Below are 9,794 nucleotides of genomic sequence, written 5' to 3' on the forward strand. Positions count from 1 at the left end.
TAAAATCATTCAATTTCACCTGATCATTGAAATTGAGTGAATATTTAATTATCAGAGTTATAGTAAAATTATAGTGAAATTACTAGTATGTATAAAAAAATTTACTTAATAATGAAATTAAAATCATTCAATTTCATCTGATCATTGAAATTGAGTGAATATTTAATTATCAGAGTTATAGTAAAATTATAGTGAAATTACTAGTATGTATAAAAAAATTTACTTAATAATGAAATTAAAATCATTCAATTTCATCTGATCATTGAAATTGAGTGAATATTTAATTATCAGAGTTATAGTAAAATTATAGTGAAATTACTAGTATGTATAAAAAAATTTACTTAATAATGAAATTAAAATCATTCAATTTCATCTGATCATTGAAATTGAGTGAATATTTAATTATCAGAGTTATAGTAAAATTATAGTGAAATTACTAGTATGTATAAAAAAATTTACTTAATAATGAAATTAAAATCATTCAATTTCATCTGATCATTGAAATTGAGTGAATATTTAATTATCAGAGTTATAGTAAAATTATAGTGAAATTACTAGTATGTATAAAAAAATTTACTTAATAATGAAATTAAAATCATTCAATTTCATCTGATCATTGAAATTGAGTGAATATTTAATTATCAGAGTTATAGTAAAATTATAGTGAAATTACTAGTATGTATAAAAAAATTTACTTAATAATGAAATTAAAATCATTCAATTTCATCTGATCATTGAAATTGAGTGAATATTTAATTATCAGAGTTATAGTAAAATTATAGTGAAATTACTAGTATGTATAAAAAAATTTACTTAATAATGAAATTAAAATCATTCAATTTCATCTGATCATTGAAATTGAGTGAATATTTAATTATCAGAGTTATAGTAAAATTATAGTGAAATTACTAGTATGTGTAAAAAAATTTACTTAATAATGAAATTAAAATCATTCAATTTCATCTGATCATTGAAATTGAGTGAATATTTAATTATCAGAGTTATAGTAAAATTATAGTGAAATTACTAGTATGTATAAAAAAATTTACTTAATAATGAAATTAAAATCATTCAATTTCATCTGATCATTGAAATTGAGTGAATATTTAATTATCAGAGTTATAGTAAAATTATAGTGAAATTACTAGTATGTATAAAAAAATTTACTTAATAATGAAATTAAAATCATTCAATTTCATCTGATCATTGAAATTGAGTGAATATTTAATTATCAGAGTTATAGTAAAATTATAGTGAAATTACTAGTATGTGTAAAAAAATTTACTTAATAATGAAATTAAAATCATTCAATTTCATCTGATCATTGAAATTGAGTGAATATTTAATTATCAGAGTTATAGTAAAATTATAGTGAAATTACTAGTATGTATAAAAAAATTTACTTAATAATGAAATTAAAATCATTCAATTTCATCTGATCATTGAAATTGAGTGAATATTTAATTATCAGAGTTATAGTAAAATTATAGTGAAATTACTAGTATGTATAAAAAAATTTACTTAATAATGAAATTAAAATCATTCAATTTCATCTGATCATTGAAATTGAGTGAATATTTAATTATCAGAGTTATAGTAAAATTATAGTGAAATTACTAGTATGTATAAAAAAATTTACTTAATAATGAAATTAAAATCATTCAATTTCATCTGATCATTGAAATTGAGTGAATATTTAATTATCAGAGTTATAGTAAAATTATAGTGAAATTACTAGTATGTATAAAAAAATTTACTTAATAATGAAATTAAAATCATTCAATTTCATCTGATCATTGAAATTGAGTGAATATTTAATTATCAGAGTTATAGTAAAATTATAGTGAAATTACTAGTATGTATAAAAAAATTTACTTAATAATGAAATTAAAATCATTCAATTTCATCTGATCATTGAAATTGAGTGAATATTTAATTATCAGAGTTATAGTAAAATTATAGTGAAATTACTAGTATGTATAAAAAAATTTACTTAATAATGAAATTAAAATCATTCAATTTCATCTGATCATTGAAATTGAGTGAATATTTAATTATCAGAGTTATAGTAAAATTATAGTGAAATTACTAGTATGTATAAAAAAATTTACTTAATAATGAAATTAAAATCATTCAATTTCATCTGATCATTGAAATTGAGTGAATATTTAATTATCAGAGTTATAGTAAAATTATAGTGAAATTACTAGTATGTATAAAAAAATTTACTTAATAATGAAATTAAAATCATTCAATTTCATCTGATCATTGAAATTGAGTGAATATTTAATTATCAGAGTTATAGTAAAATTATAGTGAAATTACTAGTATGTATAAAAAAATTTACTTAATAATGAAATTAAAATCATTCAATTTCATCTGATCATTGAAATTGAGTGAATATTTAATTATCAGAGTTATAGTAAAATTATAGTGAAATTACTAGTATGTATAAAAAAATTTACTTAATAATGAAATTAAAATCATTCAATTTCATCTGATCATTGAAATTGAGTGAATATTTAATTATCAGAGTTATAGTAAAATTATAGTGAAATTACTAGTATGTATAAAAAAATTTACTTAATAATGAAATTAAAATCATTCAATTTCATCTGATCATTGAATTTGAGTGAATATTTAATTATCAGAGTTATAGTAAAATTATAGTGAAATTACTAGTATGTATAAAAAAATTTACTTAATAATGAAATTAAAATCATTCAATTTCATCTGATCATTGAAATTGAGTGAATATTTAATTATCAGAGTTATAGTAAAATTATAGTGAAATTACTAGTATGTATAAAAAAATTTACTTAATAATGAAATTAAAATCATTCAATTTCATCTGATCATTGAAATTGAGTGAATATTTAATTATCAGAGTTATAGTAAAATTATAGTGAAATTACTAGTATGTATAAAAAAATTTACTTAATAATGAAATTAAAATCATTCAATTTCATCTGATCATTGAATTTGAGTGAATATTTAATTATCAGAGTTATAGTAAAATTATAGTGAAATTACTAGTATGTATAAAAAAATTTACTTAATAATGAAATTAAAATCATTCAATTTCATCTGATCATTGAAATTGAGTGAATATTTAATTATCAGAGTTATAGTAAAATTATAGTGAAATTACTAGTATGTATAAAAAAATTTACTTAATAATGAAATTAAAATCATTCAATTTCATCTGATCATTGAAATTGAGTGAATATTTAATTATCAGAGTTATAGTAAAATTATAGTGAAATTACTAGTATGTAAAAAAAAATTTACTTAATAATGAAATTAAAATCATTCAATTTCATCTGATCATTGAAATTGAGTGAATATTTAATTATCAGAGTTATAGTAAAATTATAGTGAAATTACTAGTATATATAAAAAAATTTACTTAATAATGAAATTAAAATCATTCAATTTCATCTGATCATTGAAATTGAGTGAATATTTAATTATCAGAGTTATAGTAAAATTATAGTGAAATTACTAGTATATATAAAAAAATTTATTTAATAATGAAATTAAAATTATTTTTATTTAATATATTTATTTATATAAATAAACTAAATAAATAAAGTTATTAGGTTCATACCCTAAATATAGATTTTGAATATCTTTTATATAAATAAAAAAATAATAAATATTATATAATTAATATATTTATTAATTTAATTAATTCTATAAAATTCAAAATTTTATGTGCTTAAACACTAAAATATAATTTTTAAAAATTTTAGTAATATGCCTGAAAAAGGAATATTTTGATGAAATATTTATATAAATTAAATTTTTATTATTATATTTTATTAAAAATTTAAATTAGAATTATTAATTATTAAAATTAAATAAAAAATTTATTTAATTTTATATTAAAAAAACTTTAAAATATGATGTTAAATTAAAATTGTTAATTTTTTTAATTTTTTTTTTAAGAATTGTATCTTTATTATTTAATAATTGTATTATTGTTTGAATATTAATAGAAATTGTAAGTTTTACTATAGTTTATATTTTAATTATTGAAAAGGATATAAATTCTGCAGTTTTTTATTTTATAGTTTCTATAATTACTTCTTTATTATTATATTTTAGTATTATTATAAAGAATATTCTTAATTTAGAAGAAATAGATAATTTACATATTGGTATTACTTATTTTATATTATATATAAAAATAGGTTTATATCCTGTAAATTTTTGATTTTTAATATCTTCAAAAAATATAAATTGAATAAATTTATTTATTTTTTCTACTATTTTAAAAATTCAACCTATTTATTTAATACATTTAATATTAAAATTAGATGATCATATAATTGGATTTATTATTTTTAATTTATTATATTCTAGACTTTTAGTTTTAAATACTAATTCTTTAAAATACATTATAATTTATTCTTCATTAATTCATACATGTTTATTGTTATTTTTAATAATGATATCTATAAAATTATTTATTATTTATATAATTTTATACACTTTAATGACATTATTATTATTTCGATTATTAGGTATATTAAATATTGATAATAAATTTGATGTTTATGATTTAAACTTAAGTAAATCATTAAAAATATTAATAATATTTTTAATAATTATATATTCTAGATTTCCTCCAATATTAACATTTTTAATAAAATGAATATTATTAGAAAGTTTAATTATTAATTATGAAAATTTAATGATTGTATTAGTTGTTATATTAATTTCTAGAACTTTAATAACATGAACTTATTTAAATTTATTTTTATTTAATCATTATTTAAATTCAAAAATTAAATCTTATTCTTATAAGATTATAATTAGTACAATTATCCCTAAATGAATATTATTAATTTTATTTATAATTATATTTATATGTATATTATATTTATATATTGAGATTTAATAAATTTTTAATTAAATTTTTAATATTTTTAAATTTGCAATTTAATAGTTTATTTTAACTTATAAAAATTTAATTAAAAATAAATAATAATTTTTAATATAGAAAGAATTTTTATCTTTATAAATAAATTTACAATTTACTTCTTTTTCAGACACAATATTATTTAAATTTATTAATTTTATGAATTATTATAATTTAATTTTAATATTAAATATAAATATAAAATTTTAAGTTAAAATAAACTATTAAATTTCAAATTTAAAAATATAATATAATTGTAAATTTTAATAAATATTTATTATATTTTTAAATGATTTTATTCAACAAATCATAAGAATATTGGGATACTATATTTTATTTTTGCTATATGAACTGGAATAATTGGTTCTTCATTAAGAATAATTATTCGTATGGAATTAAGTTCACCTGGTATATGAATTAATAATGATCAAATTTATAATTCTATTGTTACTTCTCACGCTTTTATTATAATTTTTTTTATAGTTATACCTTTTTTAATTGGAGGATTTGGAAATTGATTAATTCCATTAATAATTGGTGCACCAGATATAGCATTTCCACGAATAAATAATATAAGATTTTGATTATTACCTCCTTCATTAATTTTATTATTAATAAGTAGTATTTTATATAGAGGAAGAGGAACAGGATGAACTATTTACCCTCCATTATCTTCATTAATATATCATTCTTCTTTATCTGTTGATTTAACTATTTTTTCTTTACATATTGCAGGTATTTCATCTATTATAGGGTCAATAAATTTTATTGTAACAATTTTAATAATAAAAAATTATAATTTAAATTATGATCAATTATCTTTATTTTCATGATCTGTTTTTATTACAACAATTTTATTATTATTATCTTTACCTGTATTAGCTGGTGCAATTACAATATTATTAACTGATCGTAATTTAAATACTTCATTTTTTGATCCTTCAGGTGGAGGAGATCCTGTACTTTATCAACATTTATTTTGATTTTTTGGTCACCCTGAAGTTTATATTTTAATTTTACCTGGATTTGGATTAATTTCACATATTATTTTTAATGAAAGTGGTAAAAAAGAAACATTTGGTAATATTGGAATAATTTATGCAATATTAGGGATTGGATTTTTAGGATTTATTGTATGAGCTCATCATATATTTACAGTTGGATTAGATGTTGATACACGAGCTTATTTTACTTCAGCAACTATAATTATTGCTATTCCTACTGGAATTAAAGTTTTTAGATGAATAGCAACATATTATGGATCTAAACTAATTATTAATCCTTCTATTTTATGATCAATAGGATTTATTTTTTTATTTACAATAGGAGGATTAACTGGAATTATATTATCTAATTCATCTATTGATATTATTTTACATGATACATATTATGTAGTAGCACATTTTCATTATGTATTATCTATAGGAGCAGTATTTTCTATTATTGCAAGATTTATTTATTGATATCCAATTTTTACTGGTTTAATTTTAAATAAAAAATGATTAATTATTCAATTTTTATTAATATTTATTGGAGTAAATTTAACTTTTTTCCCTCAACATTTTTTAGGATTAATAGGAATACCTCGACGATATTCTGATTATCCTGATTCATATTATTGTTGAAATTTATTATCTTCTTTAGGATCTTTAATTTCATTAAATAGATTAATTTTATTAATTTATATTATTATAGAAAGATTAATTGCTAAACGATTAATTATTTTTAAATTTTATCAATGTTCTTTAGAATGATTACAAAATTATCCTCCTTTAGATCATTCATTTAATGAATTACCTTTTATTATTAAAATTATATATAATAAGAAGAATAAATAAAATTTATATATTATAAATAATTTTATAATTATAAAAAAAATTAAAAATATTTATTAATAATTAATATGGCAGATAAGTGCAATGAACTTAAGATTCTTAAATAAAAATAATAATTTTTTATTAATAATTTCACATTGAAAAATATTTTCTTTTCAGGATCCAAGTTCACCATTTTCTAATAATTTAAATTTATTTTATAATATTACTATAATTATAATAATTATAATTATTACATTTACATTATTAATTATATTAGATATTATAACTAATGAATTTATAAATCGATATTTGTTAAAGCATCATTTAATTGAAATTGTATGAACAATTTTACCTATATTAATTTTAATAATTATTGCTTTTCCTTCATTAAAAACATTATATTTTATTGATGAAATATGGAATCCTATTTTTTTTACAATTAAAGCTATTGGACATCAATGATATTGAAGTTATGAATATCCTGAATTTAAAAATTTTAATTTTGATTCTTATATAATTAAAGATTTAGATAAATTAGATTTATTTCGTTTATTAGATGTTGATAATCGATTAATTATTCCTTATAATATTCCTATTCGTTTATTAACTACATCATTAGATGTTATTCATTCTTGAACAATTCCATCATTAGGAATAAAAATAGATTCAATTCCAGGACGTATTAATCAAATAACTTTAATTTCAATACGATCAGGTTTATTTTTTGGGCAATGTTCAGAAATTTGTGGGGCTAATCATAGATTTATACCAATTGTATTAGAAAGAACTAATTGTTCAAATTTTATGAATTGAATTAATATAAATAATTAATTATATATTATTATAAAAAATTAGTTAAATAATAATATTAAAATGTCATTTTAAAGTTATTGAATAATATATAATCAATATTTTTTTCATTAGATGTCTGAAATGTAAGAATTGGTCTCTTAAACCAAATAATAGTATTTAACAATTACTTCTAATGAAAATTTTTTCATTCCACAAATAATACCAATAAATTGATTAAATTTGTATATTTATAGATTAATTATAATTTTTATTATTTTAATTATAATTTATTTTATAAATTATAATAAAATTATAAAAATTAAATTTTATAAGAAACATTTATTTATTTATATATATAAATGGTAACAAATTTATTTTCTATTTTTGATCCTTCAACAAATATATATATATCAATAAATTGAATTATAATTATAATAGTATTAATATTAATTCCATTAATATATTGAATTAAATTATCACGTTATCAAATAATATTTATATTATTAATTAATTTAATTTTTAATGAATTTAAATTATTAGTAATATTTAAATATATATCTAATATTATTATTTTTATTAGTTTAATAATAATAATTTTATTTATAAATTTATTAGGATTATTTCCTTATAATTTTACACCAACAAGTCATTTAAATATTAATTTATCTTTATCTTTAACTTTATGATTAAGATTTATATTATTTGGATGAAATGTAAATTTAAATTATATATTAATTCATTTAGTTCCATTAAATACACCTATATTTTTAATAAATTTTATAGTATTAATTGAATTAATTAGAAATATTATTCGTCCATGAACATTATCCATTCGATTAACTGCTAATATATTAGCAGGTCATTTATTATTATCTTTAATAGGATCATCAATAAATAATTTAATATTATTATTTTTACCTTTAATTATTATTGTACAAAATATATTATTTATTTTAGAAATTTCAGTTTCTATAATTCAATCATATGTATTTTCAATTTTAAGTTTATTATATTTTAATGAATCTAATTAAAATTAAATATTAAAATGATAAATTCAAATCATCCTTTTCATTTAGTTACATTAAGGCCATGACCTTTAATAACTTCTTTATCTTTAATAAATTTATTAATAAGAGTATTAAATTGATTTATATTAAATAAATTATTTTTTATATTATTAAATATATTAATTTTAATAATAATAATATTTCAATGATGACGAGATATTATTCGTGAAAGAACTTATCAAGGATTCCATACATTAAAAGTAATAATAATAATAAAATTTAGAATAATTTTATTTATTATTTCAGAATTATTTTTTTTTATTTCAATATTTTGAACTTATTTTCATAGATGTATTTCACCTAATATTGAAATTGGTAATTTATGACCTCCTAAAAATATTTTAATATTTAATCCTTATGATATTCCATTATTAAATTCAATTATTTTAATTTCATCTGGATTTATAATTACTTTAAGTCATAATTTATTATTAAATAATAAATTAAGATATAGAAAATTTTGATTATTATGTACAATTTTATTAGGAATTTATTTTTCATTATTACAATACTTAGAATATAATGAATCAAAATTTTGTATTAATGATAGAATTTTTGGATCTATTTTTTATTTATTGACAGGATTTCATGGAACACATGTAATTATTGGTATTTTATTTTTAATAACATGTTTATTTCGTATATCAATTAATCATTTTTCTAAAATTCATCATTTTCATTTTGAAGCTTCATCTTGATATTGACATTTTGTAGATATTATTTGATTATTTGTTTATATATTTATTTATTGATGAATATATTAAATTAATTAATAATATATATATAGTATAAAAATTATTACGATTAACTTCCAATTAAAAAATTTATTAATAATAATATATATAATTTTTAATTATATATTTATATTATTTATTATTATATTTATTTGTTTATTATTAACATTTATAAATTTATATTTTAAAATAAGGTATAAAAAAAATCGAGAAAAAATTTTACCAATTGAATGTGGATTTGATCCTTTATCTAATAGACGATTACCATTTTCTAATAATTTTTTTTTAATTTCATTAATTTTTTTAATTTTTGATGTTGAAATTATATTAATTTTACCTTTAGTTTTTGTAATAAAAGAATTTATATCTTTAATTTCAATAATTATATTTATATATTTTTTATTAATATTAATTATTGGTTTATTAATAGAATGATATTTAGGTTATTTAAATTGAT

The 9,794-nt window shown here is 16.1% G+C and overlaps 1 long non-coding RNA gene and 1 pseudogene across 1 annotated transcript in view; both read left to right on the plus strand.

Moving 5' to 3' along the window:
• The window catches only part of LOC143349595 (uncharacterized), an 83,673-nt gene extending 75,084 nt beyond the window's left edge, over nucleotides 1-8,589 (plus strand). Inside the window, exon 2 of the long non-coding RNA XR_013080948.1 lies at nucleotides 8,392-8,589. This is a non-coding gene — a long non-coding RNA (uncharacterized LOC143349595). The remainder of the gene's footprint in view (nucleotides 1-8,391) is intronic.
• On the plus strand, nucleotides 6,847-8,167 carry LOC143349560 (cytochrome c oxidase subunit 2 pseudogene; annotated as a pseudogene).
• Nucleotides 8,590-9,794: the final 1,205 nt, after the last annotated feature.

This window comes from Colletes latitarsis, chromosome 13 (genome assembly GCF_051014445.1).
Source record: "Colletes latitarsis isolate SP2378_abdomen chromosome 13, iyColLati1, whole genome shotgun sequence".
Classification (NCBI taxonomy): Eukaryota; Metazoa; Arthropoda; class Insecta; order Hymenoptera; family Colletidae; genus Colletes; species Colletes latitarsis.